Source organism: Canis aureus, chromosome 1, assembly GCF_053574225.1.
Source record: "Canis aureus isolate CA01 chromosome 1, VMU_Caureus_v.1.0, whole genome shotgun sequence".
Taxonomy (NCBI): Eukaryota; Metazoa; Chordata; class Mammalia; order Carnivora; family Canidae; genus Canis; species Canis aureus.
In genome coordinates, this window is record NC_135611.1 from 25192347 (window position 1) to 25208174 (window position 15828).

Consider the following 15828-nt stretch of genomic DNA (forward strand, 5'->3'; position numbering starts at 1 on the left):
GGCTGTGATGGCAGAGCCAGGATGTGAACCCAGGTGCCCTGCATCTTGTGCTTCAGCACACTGCAGTTCTCTATGTATCTCTATTGAAAAATATATACAGCATCTTAAGATGATTTCTACTTAGAATATCACTGATTTGGATAAGAAAGTTTTAGGTGCCCCTGGGAAGAGGGTCATGAATGGGATATGTGTATATTATGGTTGGAAAGTGGATGGAAGGAGATCTCTCCTCTACAGGGGGGCGGTGAGCTCGTAGTATGAGTACCGTTAAAGAAGTCATGAACCTAGCCACCATCTCCACTGCTGGGCCTTACATCCTAGGCTTACGAGAGTTAACAAGATCAACCTCATATATAGATAAGAAACACTAACTAGCCAAAGCAATCTGAAGGAAGAACAACAAAGCTAGAGATATTATGCACTCTAATTTCAAAATATATTATAAAGCTTTAGTAATTAATACATAAAAACAGACAGATAGATCAATGGGCCAGAATGGGGAGCCCAGAAATAAACCCAAGCCAATATGCTCAGTTAATATACAACAAACGAGCCAAGAATATACAATGGGAGAAATGACAATTTCTATAATAGTGCTGTTGAGAAAATTGGACATTCACATGCAAAAAAAAAAAAACTAGACCATCTCATACCATGAACAAAAAGTAATCCAAAATGAATTAAAGACTTGAATGCAAGACCTGAAACCATAAAACTAGAAGAAAACGTAGGCAGAAAGCTCTTTCATATTGGTCTTAGTGATGATTTTTTTGAACACCAAAAGCTAAACAACAAAAGCAAAAATAGACAAGTGGTACCATATCAAACTAAAAAAAAAATTCTGTACAGCAAAGGAAACCATCAACAAAATGAAAAGGTAAACTACTGAATGGTAAAAAGTATTTCCAAATCATATAGCTGCTAAGAGGCTAATATCCAAAATATGTAAAGAACTCATACAACTCAATAGCAAAAGAACAAACAATCCTTTTTAAAACTGGGCCAAAGATCTGAATAAACATTTTCCCAAAGGCTTACAGATGGCCAACGCACACATAAAAAAGATGCTCTACATGATCAATCAGCAGAGAAATACAAATAAAAGCCCCAATGAGGTATCACCTCACACCTGTTAGAATAGCTATTATCAAAAAGACAAACATAACAATCGCTGGCAAGGGTGTGAAGAACGGGAACCCTTAAGCATTGTTGGTGGGAATGTAAATTGGTGCAGTCGTTATGGAAAACAGTATGAAGGTCCCTCAAAAAATTTAAAAATAGAACTACCATTATGACCCAGCAATTCCACACCTGGGGACTTACGTGAAGAAAACAAAAACACTGATTTGAAAAGATTCCCCGCATCATGTTCGCAGCAGCATCACTTCCAACAGGCAAGATACAGAAACACCATGTGTCCACTGACGAGTAGATAAAAAGATTGTAAGACACACATACACACACAGGAATATTAGCCAGAAAAAGGAATGAAACCTGCCATTTGTGACAACACAAATGAACCTCGAGGGCATCATGCTAAGTGAAATAAGTCAAATACTATATGATTTCTCTTATATGTGGAATCTTAAAAAAAAATCCCACTCAGTTCATAAATGTAGAGAACAGACTGGAGGTGGGGTGGGAGGGTGATGAACTGGTTAGCGTTTTTTTGTTTTTTTGTTTTTTTTTTTTAATTTAGATTTATTTTTTGTGGGGCCCCTGAGTGTCTTAGTCAAGCATCTGCCTTCAGCTCAAGTCATGATCCTGGGGTCCCGGGATCGAGCCTCATATCAGGCTTTCTGCTCACTGGGGAGTCTGTTTCTCCCTCTGCCTCTGCCTTCTGCTCTTTGGCCTCTCTCTCTCTCTCTCTTTCTCTCAAATAAATAAAAAAATCTTTAAAAAAAAAAAACTCTAAAAAAAAAGCTTTTTCTTTTTTTTTTTTTTTTTTGTAGGGTGAAGGTCAGAGGGAGACAAGAGAATCTCAGACTTCCCACTGAGCACAGAACCCCATGCAGGGCTTGATCTCAGGACCTTGAGGATCATGACCTGAGCCAAAATCAAGGGTCAGAAGCTTAACCACAACTAGGCCACCCAGGCGCCCCTCTTGGTGTGGGGTTTTTGGGTTGAATAAAAAGGAGGAAAAAAAATCACCTAGTTCAACTTCTTCATTTTTATAACAAATTGTTCAGAGATGTTAATTGACTTTCTAGATATTTTATATATTGCGGGGGGGGGGCGGAGAGATGGGTGAGAATTAAAATAAATGCTGTCTACAATGTATTTTATTATTTCTCACTAAGGGCTTAGGACTTGCAGACTCCCACCCACTTCCAGGTGGCTGCAGTCTACCCCTGACATTACTCATATTTTCATTCTCTTTTTTCCTTCTGTAAGTATTCCTTCCACTGTCTATCTTTCTCTTTTCTTAAATTCCCTCTATTTCAGAGTCTAAAATGTTGCAGTGATGGAGAGAACCAACGAAGATTAGGCTGGCGGCGGGGCTGGCGCTGGAAGAGTCAGAGACAACCTCAGCACCGCAGCGACTCCGCCCTGTGCCACGTTCTCTCGCCATCACTGTTGTGCTCGGAAACACGATAGTGTTTATCGTAACAAAGCTTTTCATCTGCCAAGTTCATTATCCTCTTTGTGGCTAAATGATCTTCATATGCATTTAAATCCTCAAAGTATTATGAGAAAAAAAAAATATCCCAAGAAGTTTGATGATACAGACATCTGTATGCTTTAGCCATAAGCAACAGCACCAAGCCGGGCTGCTGAAGCGTAAAAGCAAGCGAGCGAACGGAGTGAATTTCTTGCAAGGCAACTGAGCCGCGCGTTGTGTGACCAGGCCCAGGACAGCCAGGGTCTTGAGCGGGGAGGGGACTCCTGTGCTATGTTAGGAGCTGCCATTGGCTGAGTCCTTTCCATCTGCCTCCTCATCCCGTGTGGGTCTGCTCCCTCTGCCTGGTCCGGGGACTGAAAGCGGACTAGAATCAGGTAGGGTCCCGGGACAGCTGGGAAGGGAGCAGGAACAAAGCAAGTCCCCACATTATAGTTCCTGGCTCTACAACATGCACGCATAAACACTATTTGAAAATATTTCAAAATAATGCAAATATTAAGAAAAACAAAAAGCTACTTCCCACACGCTGCCTGAACTCCATCCATGCCCCATGTTGTCATGTTACTGAAGTCCCACTAAGTACAATTAGCACAAAATCTTCTATTAAAATACAACCACCCCTAGCAAGGTCAACCTGAACCTCCAACGAGAATCCCCGAGGACTGCGAGGAGCAGGGGCCAGTGAGGAGGCAGGCGCAGAGCAGCAGAGCTGGCCCAGCTCCTCTCTGCAGACACGAATGAGCTGACGTCTGGTTTCCAGCAAGCGTGGCCGCCCGGAGCCTCTCCTTATCTATCCTGAACCAACGCGTGGACGCTGGGGGGTCCCCAGAGCTCTGATCCAGGTAATGCTGGACTTCTGCTGAGGGAACCTGAGTAACGACCCTCCAAGGAAGCAGACAACAATGTGGGGGGTGGATGGCAGGGCCCAGAGACAAGGCACGCGCGTGTGAATCTGCAGAGGCAACCCTCTGCGGCCTCTGAGGTCTAGCCAAGCAGCCTGGGCGGGCACAGCATACGGGACACCCACCCCGGATTGCTTCTCCTGCCCCAGCCCTTACTGCAGTCTGCTAACAGGGCTCCCAGACTTTCAGTTGGATGTTGGAAGTATCAGTTCTACTTCTGGAATCTTCTATCAGTTGCTCCCAGCATCTGCCTCAAGTCTACATTATGTCCCTCTTCTCCCTCTGAACCGGAACCAGGCTTCCTTTCCATTCCACAGTCACTCTGCTCCCCTGTGACTCCTTCTCCGGGCCCAGGAAGAAAGGAAGAGGCCCCTACCTGGTCCCAAAGAACGCTCCTAGGCACCAGGCCCCTGCGCTTGGCCTTGCTGCTTCCCCTCGCTTTGCGTGAACGTGGCCGTGGTACGGCCCCGGCCGTCCCAGTGAGCTGCGATCCGTTTCCCACTACTCTCTCGCTTCTAGTCTAACACATGGCAGCTTCCCTGCACCCTCCTTGACCTGCCTCCCCCTTTAGCCCTTCTCTAAACTTCTTCAAAGTTGTTCATACTCATCTCTGCGTCCTCACGGCCCATTGACACATCCACCCCCAAGCCATCAGGCCACATCCTGACACCCTCCCCTCAGGCCTCCTCACTCCGGCTGTGGCCTCCACGTTTACGTTGTCCTAACGCTGAAGCTGCACATGGGCCCACCCTGAGCCTCTCTCCTCAAGCTGTTCACCCTCTCTCCGTAACTAGCTCCCTTCCCTCTCTTGGCCTCAATTATTACCCCTCAGTAATGATGAAAAATAGCCCCGGAACTTCCAACATGAAGACGCTGGAAATACAATGAAGCCGTGTGTGATCCAAGATTAAAGAGCCACGACCTCTAGTCCTGAAGCTCTTGAAGGCCTTGTACCCGCAGAGTGGACGACCCCTTTACAGAAAGGCCCAGGGACAGACCCTACTTCTTCCATGTTAGTGGGCTCTGTGCTTGGTCCAGAAGCAAAAGACAAGGGGAAGCACATACTACTGTGCAGCAACAGAAACGAGGTCTGGACTGGGGGGGGGGGGTCCTCTAGGACGTGAAACGTGGGGTCCTTGGGAGAAATGCAGGACTATGCACAGGTGACCCCGGTCACCAAGAGGAAGCTAGGACCTCGGGAAGAAGCCAGGGAATGCGGCTCCGACCCACACTGGCCAGAGACCTCAAGGGAACTATGACTTCGGAGCACCACCCGCTGGGCTGGGCGGCAGTGTCCCTGTATTCAGGGTTCTTGGGGCCTGACGCCTGCTCCGTGAGGGCAGAGGGGAAATCCCGGGGCAAAATGTGTGCAGGAAGCAGGGTTTTCCTAAAAGACAGGGAAACAGATTTGCAGGGAAGGGCTCCAGGAAGGAGGAAGGCACTCTCTTTCTGAGGACGGGAAGGGGGGGATGCAGGACAGAACGGGCCGGCGCAGGCTGCCCCTGAGAGAACCCTCAGTGAAGACCGTAACTTACGTTTTTTTCTCAAGTTCTGCAAATTGCCTTATTTAAAATTTTTTAAAGATTTATTTATTTATTTATTTATTTATTTATTTATTTATTTATTATAGACATAGAGAGAGAGAGAGAGGCAGAGACACAAGCAGAGGGAGAAGCAGGCTCCATGTAGGCAGCCCGAAGAGGGACTTGATCCCGGGACTCCGGGGTCACACCCTGGGCTGAAGGCAGGCATTCAACCGCGGAGCCACCAGGGATCCCCGTCTTATTTCATCCGCAGCCCCCAGTACAGCAGGCCGCCTTCAAGTCCTGCGTCAGCAGGAGTGAGCGTAGGGTCCGGAGAGCGACTGAGAGCGGCCTCCCCCCCTCGGGAGCAGCTGGGCTCCGGCCACGTTCCTGCGGCAGACAGAGGAGATGGGGGGCTCAGAGGGCAGGAGGGGCCAAGGGGGGCGCTGGGGGCAAAGAAGCAGTGTCACCGCAGGCAGAGAGGGAAGGGCTGTAGGATGGGCTCCGTGCCCCAAGGATCTCCTGCAGCTGGGGCCATGCGGTGTCATAAGCCACCCCTGCTGACTCCCCCACCCGGCCTGGCTTTCCCACCGTGGCGTCCTAAAGCCCTCCAGGTTCAGTATCTCCAGGACTAAGCCCAAGTCTTCCTCGCAACAACTTCTTCGGATCAGATCACCCACCCGTCCCCCAGGTGCCAGGACAGGACGTCGTAGCATCAGCTTCAACCCTTCGCCTCCCTCAGGCCCCACTTCGAGCCAATCAGTATCCAAGGAACCTACCTCTGAATCCTCTCTCCCTGCGCGGTCCTTCTCCGCATAGCCACGGCCACGGTCCGAGGCCCCTTCCCCGTCCTCACCGTCTCCATCCCCTTGTAAACTCCAGCCCTGGTTGGGTAGAACCGCCACCCAGGCTCTTTCCCCTCAACTCTGGGCTGCTGCTCTCGCTGCCAAGGCCTCTGGGGACTCCCTCTGACCCCATCTACCCCTCACTTAGCCAAGTCCTACTTCTGATCTCTGTTTCTAAGTCATTTCTTCTTGAAAACTCTCCCCTGAGCCCCATGATGTAGCACAGGTGACCCTATTTTGACAGTTTCATCTGGAAATCATTTCTTCTTAAGGAAGAGACACAAAGAGGAAGAGGAAAAGGAGAAAAAGGGAAAAGGGGAAAGGTGATAGGGAAAAGGGGAGGAAAGCTACGACTATCGATCACAAGTTGGTTTTGGTCGTTCTATTCATGTTTCTAAAACACCCAGCACTGGGTGTTATTCTATATGTTAGCAAATTGGGCACCAATAAAAAATAAATTTATAAAAATAAATAAAAAATAAATAAAACACCCAGTTGAGCAGATCCCACAAGGCTATCTGTGGTTGGCGGCCACCCGATCAGGTAAAAGGCACATAATGAGTCTCAAAACAAGGCGATCTTTAGCAAGAAGATGACATTCCAGTAGCTAACTTATGCAACTTACTGTCTGCAGTTTATTCTACTTTTTGGTGAAAACTACACTTTTTCTTTCTTTGTCTTAACCGATGCAATCCTCTTTCCACTCACTGAGCACCGATGAGTGCTCATAGATCTCTCAGCCATACCGTTGGCTTTGAACAACCAAGGAGAAGTCCTTTGTGCTCAAAAGAAAGTGTGTGAAAAAAAAGAAAAAAAAAAGGAAAAGAAAAAAAAAAAAAAAAGAAAGTGTGTGCCTTTGAGATAAACAGACAACAAAAGCTGGTGAGCTTTGGCCAGACCATCAAGGGAGGAGGTGAAGGGGAATCGAAGAACACTCTGCAGCTGAGCATCGTCCATGCCAAGCACAGCTTCCTTCTGCCAGGCCTCCTTGCCTCTGCCCTCTGGGGACACCGCTGCCATGTGGCTCCGCAGGAGACCTTCAAAGGCTCTTCCCCCACCGCTGAATAAACCCCGCCCCCCTTGTCCTGCTCATGAGCCCTTGTGTCTTCATTGCCTCCACCTTAATTCCCCTCTTCCTCTGCCTGGAATCTCCCTCCCTGGGCTCAGCTCGCTGTCCCTAAGCTACCTGCTGAGCCTGCCTACTACCAACCCTCAGAGAGCTTCATCAGTGTTCCTCAGCACTCAAACCCTCTGCTCCGCCTTGTAGCTCCCCCGTCCAAGTGTGATACTTATCTCTCCTAGTGAAACAAGACACCCAGGTTAGGAGAAACATCAGAGTAACCCTCTGTTGCTCCTCCATTCCAGGCCCAAAGCGGGTGAGCAACGACAGATGGACAACAAATGAGCAAGCAACACTACCGGGGGTGCTTCAATGAAGCCCGAAGACGAGGTGACTCAGTCACGGTGCGATTGAATACCAAGCCCTTTACTAAGTCACGGGAAAAACAAAAGCAAAACAAGCAAAAAACAAACTCTGATTGAGTTTCTATTATCCATCAACAAAAACTTCTCAAGTGTCCCCTCCACCATCTCTCCCCTGCACTCCACGGCCAGGCACCCAATTCAGGAGTTCAGTCAACAGCAGGAACATCATACTTCTTCCATGGACAGTTTTGTCTATAAATCCTTCATTTAAGGGGCACCTGGGGGGCTCAGTGGTTGAGCGTCAGCCTTCGGCTCAGGGCGTGACTCTGGGGTCCCAGGATCGAGTCCCACACTGGGCTCCCTGCATGGAGCCTACTTCTCCCTCTGCCTGTGTCTCTGCCTCTCTCTCTGTGTTGCTCACAAACAAATTAAATTAAAAAAATATTTTTTAAATCCTGAATTTAAAAAACAACAGGTGAGAAGGGAAGATGGCAATGGAGTAGGAAGACCCGAGGCTCACTCTCATCTCATCCCATGCACACAACTAGATAACTATCAAATCACCCTAAACGCTCCAGAAATCAACCTGAAGACTGACAAACTCCACAACTAAACACAGAGAAGAGGGCACATCGAAGATGTGTAAACACGTATGGTTTTGTAGCAATAAAAAACAATAAAAGTCATTTTTTAAAAAGATTTTGTTTATTTTTTCCATGAGAGACACAGAGACACGGAGAGAGGCAGAGACTCAGGCAGAGGGAGGAGCAGGCTCCGCACAGGGAGCCCGACGTGGGACTCGATCCTGGGACTCCAGGATCACACACTGAGCCAAAGGCAGGTGCTAAACTGCTGAGCCACCCAGGGATCCCCAATAAAAGTCATTTTTGATAAAAAAAAATAAAATGAATTTTTGAAAACAATAAATTTTGCTTTCAAGAAAGATTTCCTTGCATGTACGTGTTTGACAAACGTTTTCAACTTCAACAGACCCCACCGAGCCCTTACAGCAGACCACGAGGAAGGTGCCCTGTCCCTTAGAAACAGAAGTAGACACCCATGCTCGCTGCCACGCAGCTGGCTGGGGAGCCGGCCGATCTGACCGTGGGTTAACACCCCTTCTGCTATGCCATGTCGCTGCGGGTCACCTCCCAGTTACCAATGTTTCACACGATGGAAACCCTCTATTGCTACAAAAGCCACATGCAGCTGTTGCAGAGATGGTGCAGAGTGAAGACGCCAGGTACAGTTTCCTGTCGCTATTCTGAGCCAGAAAAGTCACTCCTGTAGTCAGGGCATCAGCCCTAAGTGCTCACGTTATACGTGACTATCCGAACCAGGACATTTCTGAGAATGACAGGGAGCATCATTAACACCTGTACCACCACCTGGGCAGACACAGAGATGTGTCGCTGTCCCACCCCGAGCGAACCTCTGATGAGAAGAGCTCTCGGTGACCCACGCACCGTTGCTAGAATCATGAACTCTTGTGTTCTATTTTAAAGCTTACGCAGCCCCTTCCTTATGCTTTTTAAAATTTGGCTCTGTATCCCCACGTAAGAAAGTGGGCATTTAACCCTTTTCCATCTCACAGAGGAGGATGGTTTCAGAGAAATAAAACATTTGTGAAGGGGCACGACTGCCATGTGGAAGTAGCAGCCCACCCCGACTCTGAGCCCCGGTGGGACTGTCGGCACCGCGGGCGGCAGCCAAGGAAGGGGAGAGACAAGCCACAACCGCCGGGCAGACAGAGGGCCCCAGGGGGCAGCCGAGGGACCGCAAGGGAGGACGACGCAACGACGAGGACCAATTTTCCCTGTGCTGCCTTTCACTTGCCTTAGTCCAGTGTCCTCAGTCGACATAGTAATGTTTAACATTAGAAGACAGTTGGGGCCGAATAACTGCTCCACCCCAAATGGAAACGTTGTTCAGAAGGGAGTAAAGAAACAACAGAGGCACAGACCGCAGTGTCAGGTCACACATCACGAACTCACAGATGGCCAGGGCGGGGCCAGAATTAGCTGCCAAATCCATCCATAATCCATTTGCCCCGTCTTAGCCAATAGGTCCCAGCACCTCAACCGCCTGAACAGTGTTTGCACCATTTATATGCGACCGCACGGCAAGGTTTAAGTTCTGATTCACCCCCCTGCTCGTGTCCAGGCTCGTGAATGTGCCCTGGGCTCATGCAATGAAGACTACGGGCAGGCGCGGAGGAGGCCTGGCTCCAGCAGGAGAAGCCCCATCCCAGGCAACCCATCCCTGAGGCCACACCTATTTCCCCATCCAGGCCTCAGCAGAGGGCCTCACAGCACAGTCCCAAGGGCTTCCAGCAAGGCAGGGGTTCTGTGGAGAAACACAGGCAGCCTGCTACGGCACGGCCACCTTGGTTTTCTCTTTAGCTTGTGTGGGTTGAGGTCATGACTTCTATTTTGCAGGAAAAAGAGCTGGGGCCCAGATTAAGTAACTTGCCCAGCTCTTGCCCCTCAAAAATGGTAGGCCTTAGGTAAAATTCAGATCTTATGAGTCCAAGCCCACTCTCTCCTATCCTTACTGCATCCTCAACACAAAAAATGGACTGTGTGTGTGTGTGTGTGTGTGTGTGTGTGAAGGATGAGCTGCTATATGCTCACAAGAGGTGTTCTCCAGAATCTTCATGCTCTGGATCCCAAACAACCTCCTCTTGCGCTAGGAACTAGTTGTCCCATATCTAAGCACTGAACGGAGCACCACAAGGTAGGAGCAAACCGGAACGTGAGGCAGGCAGACCTTTCTTCTATTCTAGAACATTAGCCAGTGGATCTAAGTGAATGGAATTTCTCTTGTTCATTTTTTTAAATTTTTTTTAATTTTTTTCATTTTGTTTTTAAAAGGAAAAAAAAAGATTGTGACAAAACATATTTTATATTGAAAACATACCAGCTAGACTACTGGACAACATCCATGCTGCCCTGGGCTACAGACTCAGAAGAAAGAGAGGTGTTGCAGTGCTTCTGCACGTGCTTACCCAAAGACCCCTAAAAGGCTGCCACAGAGACAAGACCCACTCTGTGTGGTCCAACTGAGCCTAGAATTAGAGAAGGAAAACAAGAATCAGAGAAGAAACATAAGCCCATATAGCGGATGCCACAGTGTACACATAGGCTAGTATCTTATCATTATTAGGTCGAAAAAGAATGTCCTCAGAGGCCAACCATCCTTAAATATACAGCTGTCATATGCGCGTCTCCATGAAACCCCCTTTCCAAGAGCTGCATTTGGATCATAGTTCTCTGTGGGTATTGATAAGCTGGAAGGGAAACACTTCCTGACAATGGCTGGCCTTGACCATATTCCAGGCATAGTCTAGTCATTTGTGATTATTATCTAGTCATTTGTGCTGAAATTACAGGTTCTAATCTCAGCTCCTTATCCTACCAGGGGTGTTACCTTTACTTAGCCCGTGCCTGTTTTTCCTCATCTGTCAAAAGCACTCCATAATAGCAGTTATTTTACAGAACTGTTTTGGGTCTTGAATAAGATCATACGTATGAAGCGCCTAGAACACGGCGTGGCACATAGTGATCTTACAACCATCCTCCCAAGGACCTTCATGCTTACGTTCATGGCACACTTAGTCAAGACTGGATGAGAGCGGAAAGCAGTCAGCGGAAGTCAAGGCTGATTGTTTAAGAGACGGAAAAAGAGGCTGGGAGCTTAGATGGTGAAGGCAATGCGCGGTGGGTGGGGTGAGCGGCGTGTCAGGACTGGTGTGGTTCCTATGCTCCCACCTGGAAAATCGTATTCCCTGATACAAGCACCGGTGTGGGTAGAGGCTGCCAGATGATCATGTCCCAAGGAGCCCGAGAGCCAGGCACACAGGGCAGCAAGAGCTCCAAGGACAGGCAACAAAAACGGGTCTGAGAGTCCTAGGCCCAAGACGAGGGGGAAAACTAGCATCCCAACAACTCAATTTAAGTGATTCTTCCTTTTTGGTTATTAGTGGCTAAGAAACCCCAATCACCTAAATCTACAAAACAGCTCCCTTTCAGACACCTGAAGACTATTAAATCAGCTCTCAACCTTCTCCGTTATGAGTGAAATAACCTTCATGTGTTTAACGACTAGCTCTGATTATCCTTTTCACAAGAAAGACTTATAAATTCTGAAGGAATCTGGTTGACTTACTTAGTCATCCAAGGATATGCTGCTTCTAATATGGAATGAAAGGATTCCAAAGCCTAAGAAATGTAATCGGACAGTATTTAAGGGTGGCACCGGGGGCGGGAAGGAGGGAGAATCGGAAACCAGCACCTTCCTTAGGATATAATGGTGATAACCCAGGCGGGATGCTTTCCAAGTCACCAGAGAAAACCTCCGTCACTATTATGCTTCAACCAAGAGCTGACCAACCCCGCCTGGAAGGATTCCCATTTCCCTAGGCCCAGGGGCGCTGGGGTGTTGTTTTTATGAGTCTGATCTTACTGGAATCTGTCCATCTACATCACAGCTTCCATGAACTAATAAAGCCAGGCAGAAAGACTGCCCAAAAGAACAAAAACACTGAGCGTAGGATGCTTGAGTTTTCACTTGCACAAACCAACTATTAGCATCATTGTCATAACTCGTGGCACTCAGGTAGCCTTACAGCATCGTGCTGCAAGGAGCTCCCTAAACCTGCACTAATCTCACGACCCCCTGCAGGACAGGCAAGGGCTGCTTCGTCTCACAGCTGAGGGGCAGGGAGTGCCCACAGCGACTACGAACAGGCGACTGGGAAAAACCTGAGCTCAGCACAGTCTCAGAAGCTGGGACCAACCAATCCCTTTGAAAATTCAATCATAAACCTTAATCAAGTCATATCGTGGGACCCCATGATTCTGATTCAGGGAGCTTAACCTCAGAAAATGGCCCAATCCATAGAAGAGCTTATTGCACAACGGTGTTCCTCAAAGCATTATTCATAAGGGCGAAAGCTGTCAAAAATTGCAATGTCCGGTAATAAGAACACAATTTAAAAATTGAACACCAATAAAAATAAATTTATTATTAAAAAAAATTCAAGTACACACACATAAAAGAATGTTATGCAGCAATTTTAAAACATATCTATAAAGGAAATGCTGGGGTGCCTGGGTGGCTCAGTCAGGGCTGACTGTCCGACAGGCCGTGGTCTCAGGGTTGTGAGATGGAGCCCCAAGGCTCCACGGTCAGCTGGGCGTCTGCTTGGGATTCTCTCCCTCTCCCTCTGCCCCATCCCACTGCTTGTGCGCACTCTTTATTTTATTTTATTTTTTTTTTGTGTGTGTGTGTGTGTGCACTCTTTAAATAAATAAATAGAATTTTTAAAAATGCTCATCATGTAATGTTAAAGGGGAACGATCAGGTGATAGAACTGGATACACAGGAGGAAACGCACCCAGGACAAAAGAGGACAGAAGCCAGATGTAAACAGTGGAAAACTGAACGTGGCAAGATTGTATGTATGGGTCATTATTTTTCTAATGCAATTTTTCTGTGCTTTCCAAATTTGCTTACAATGAACGACCTGTTCAACTAAGTTTTTGTTTTGTTTTTTTTTGGTCACAAAATAGTACCTAAATGATGAAAATCATTTCTAAATTATATATGCTGAGAAAACGTACAAATTCCCGCGTGCCAGGAATAGCCTAAGAAAAGCGTAATTAGGAGGAGGATTTTGCAATGTGTATCCGTGTGTGTGCACCTACAGTTACACGGGAAACAAGGTGTAAGAGGGGCACCAAACCAGCACTGGCGTGGGGAGGAAAGGGCTTCCAAGCTCCCACCAGCCGAGCACACCCAGCTTCCCGTCAGTCCCCGGGCTTCCCTCCCAGCCAGACTGGAGCCCCGAACCCCTTCCTTAAGAGGACTCCTGAGCCCCCAGACCCCATCACTGAGGGAATTGAAATATAAAACGTAAATGACACATCTTTTTAAGTGGAGGCAGGCATGTTTAACTACATGGTGGTTTCTGTCATGCCCAGAACAAGATTTAAAGCCAAGGAAAAATGCCTTAACCCCTTCACCCATTTAAATATCTAAAAAAAAAAAAAAAATTCTCTCACAATCCTAAAACTTTGAAGCTTTGCTCTAGGATGACTTCTTTGATAATGAGTAAAGGTTGAAAGGTAATTAAAGGCCTTTTCCACTGGCCTAGAGAATCCACAAACTCCATGCATCTTCAATTCCAGAAACTAAGACATTTAGCACCTTTCGTTGCCCTGGGACTTCAAGAAAAGACTGAAGTCAAGAAATGTAATAAGAGCAAGTCAGCTAAGGGGTGGGTGCCAGGCTCCTACCCACCCCTACAGCTTTACCCCACTGCTTGGGCAGCGACAAAGCATCGGCCCTTTCATTCTACATCGCAAGCGACCTTCACTGACCATGTGGAGAAAGAGAGGCGAGAAGAGCAGGCAAAGAATAAAAATGACGAGCCCAGTCCACAGGGACCCACTTCCAGGGAAGGCTGCGTCCGTAGGTCCCCTGCGCTCTACCCATGCTCCTTTATCTCCCTATGGGAAGCTAACGCCATGGTCCTAGAGGTACTCGTGGGCCCGGCTCGTAGAACTCATATTCAATAATCGACAGTTCCCCCAAAAATGCACAGATCGGGGCGCCTGGGTGGCTCAGTTGGTTAAGCATCCTGCTCTTGTTTTCAGCTCAGGTCATGATCTCACCGTTGTGGGATCGAGCCCCATGTCGGGCTCTTCGCTCAGTGTAGAGTCTGCTTCAGATTCTCTCTCCCTCTCCCACTCTCTCTCTCTCTCTCAAATAAATAAATAAAATCCACCTCACTGCTGGCTCTGCTGAGCGTGCCCCTGCACCAAGCATGAGCACACCTGCAAGGCCTCTGAGTTGTCGTGAGGACAGAATTAAAACAGGGAAGACACGCCAAGTTTCCTAAAACAATGGCCATGGGTAGTATTTTACTACTGCTACCAACATGATCATTATTAAAATAAATTTAAAAAAATGATCATCATTCAAGTAGGCTGATGCAACTAGGAGGAGGCCAAAGTCGTACGGAAACAGAGTTCTTGCATCAACTAGAAGTTAAACGAAGCCAAGAAAACATGAGTTGGAGAGGAACCCCGAGAGGGTGGCGCAGAGCCAACGGGTGAGGAAGCGAGCAGGGTTCTTGGTAGCTGGCGACCAGGGCGGTGACAGGCACGGCTGCAGCTGCCGCTGCTCAGGCCTCAGGGCGTCAGGCACTGTCCTAATTCTGGTGAGTTCTCCAGGCGGAACCCAGGGCTTCTATTACGCAGAATCAACTGCCTCAGTGGGCCAGGCACAAGCCAGCGGGAGTCCTGGGGGGGTCTCCTCAGAGCGTGCAGAGCTCCCTGCACTCGCCCTGGGCCTCCCGGCTGTGTCCCAGGGGGCCGAGAAGGCTTCGAAGGGCCTGGCCACTCCCAAGGGCTGCTTCGCATCACGTCCCCATGTGCTGCCCTCCACGAGGAAGAGTGGAGGTGACATCCCCCGAGGGTGCAGCCCGTGCGACTGAACGGCCGCAGTGCGCCCACGAAGGAGGCCAGGAGGGCAGGGTCCTGGCAGCCCGACGGTCCTGAAGCACCTTGATGGTGCTTCTCTGGGTCTCCATTTAAATACAGCCTCGTGCACCTCAGAGGGCGCCGACGGCTCCGGGGGTGCTCTACGTCCAGATGCAGGTGCCAATGGGCCCAGGGGGGCTCCCACGTCCAGGTGCAGGTGCCGACGGGCCCCGGGGAGGCTCCCATGTCCAGGTGCAGGTGCCGACGGGCCCTGGGGGGGCTCCCACGTCCAGGTGCAGGTGGCAATGGCCCCGGGGGGAGGCTCCCACGTCGAGGTGCAGGTGCCGATGGGCCCCAGGGAGGCTCCCACGTCTGGGTGCAGGTGCCGACGGCCCCGGGGTTGGGGGGCTCCCACGTCCAGGTGCAGGTGCCGACGGCCCGGGGGGGGGTTCCCATGTCCAGGTGCAGGTGCCGACGGGCCCCGGGGAGGCTCCCACGTCCGGGTGCAGGTGGTGACGGCCCCGGGAGGGCTCCCACATCAAGGTGCAGGTGCCGACGGGCCCCGGGAGCGGGAGCACGGAGGACTGGACGGGGCCACCCGCTGGACACTTAAGTCCACGTCGGGACCCACCGGCCCAGGGTGTGTGGAGGCCCGTGGCCGCACCCCACACACTGGCTTCGCCCTCCCTCCGGGCAGCTGCAAATGCCGAGGGCTGACCAAGGCCGTCTCCACTTACGGACGAGCAAAGGGACGCCCGAGGAGCCACGGCCGCCCAAGGACGGAGCTCGGTGGGGAGAAGTCCCTGCGGGCCTCAGCCCGGCAGCCTCACCTGCTCTTGTAGCCAACCCTGAACCGCTGCGCACCCCTAGGGGTCACGGGACCACAGAATACGGTTGCTTCTCACGGTGATTCCACCATCTTTCCGTAAACACAAAAACACCTCTTTTCGTGTAGAAATGTTTCTCCTGGATTCCAGGAGTCTCTTCGACTTCAAAGCCCCTGTTTCATTCATGAGGAGCCAG

At 49.4% G+C, this 15828-nt stretch overlaps 1 protein-coding gene across 13 annotated transcripts in view; it reads right to left on the reverse strand.

The window, feature by feature from the left end:
• Window positions 1-15828, reverse strand: part of LDLRAD4 (low density lipoprotein receptor class A domain containing 4) — a 382754-nt gene that overhangs the window by 216367 nt on the left and 150559 nt on the right. The window lies entirely within an intron of this gene.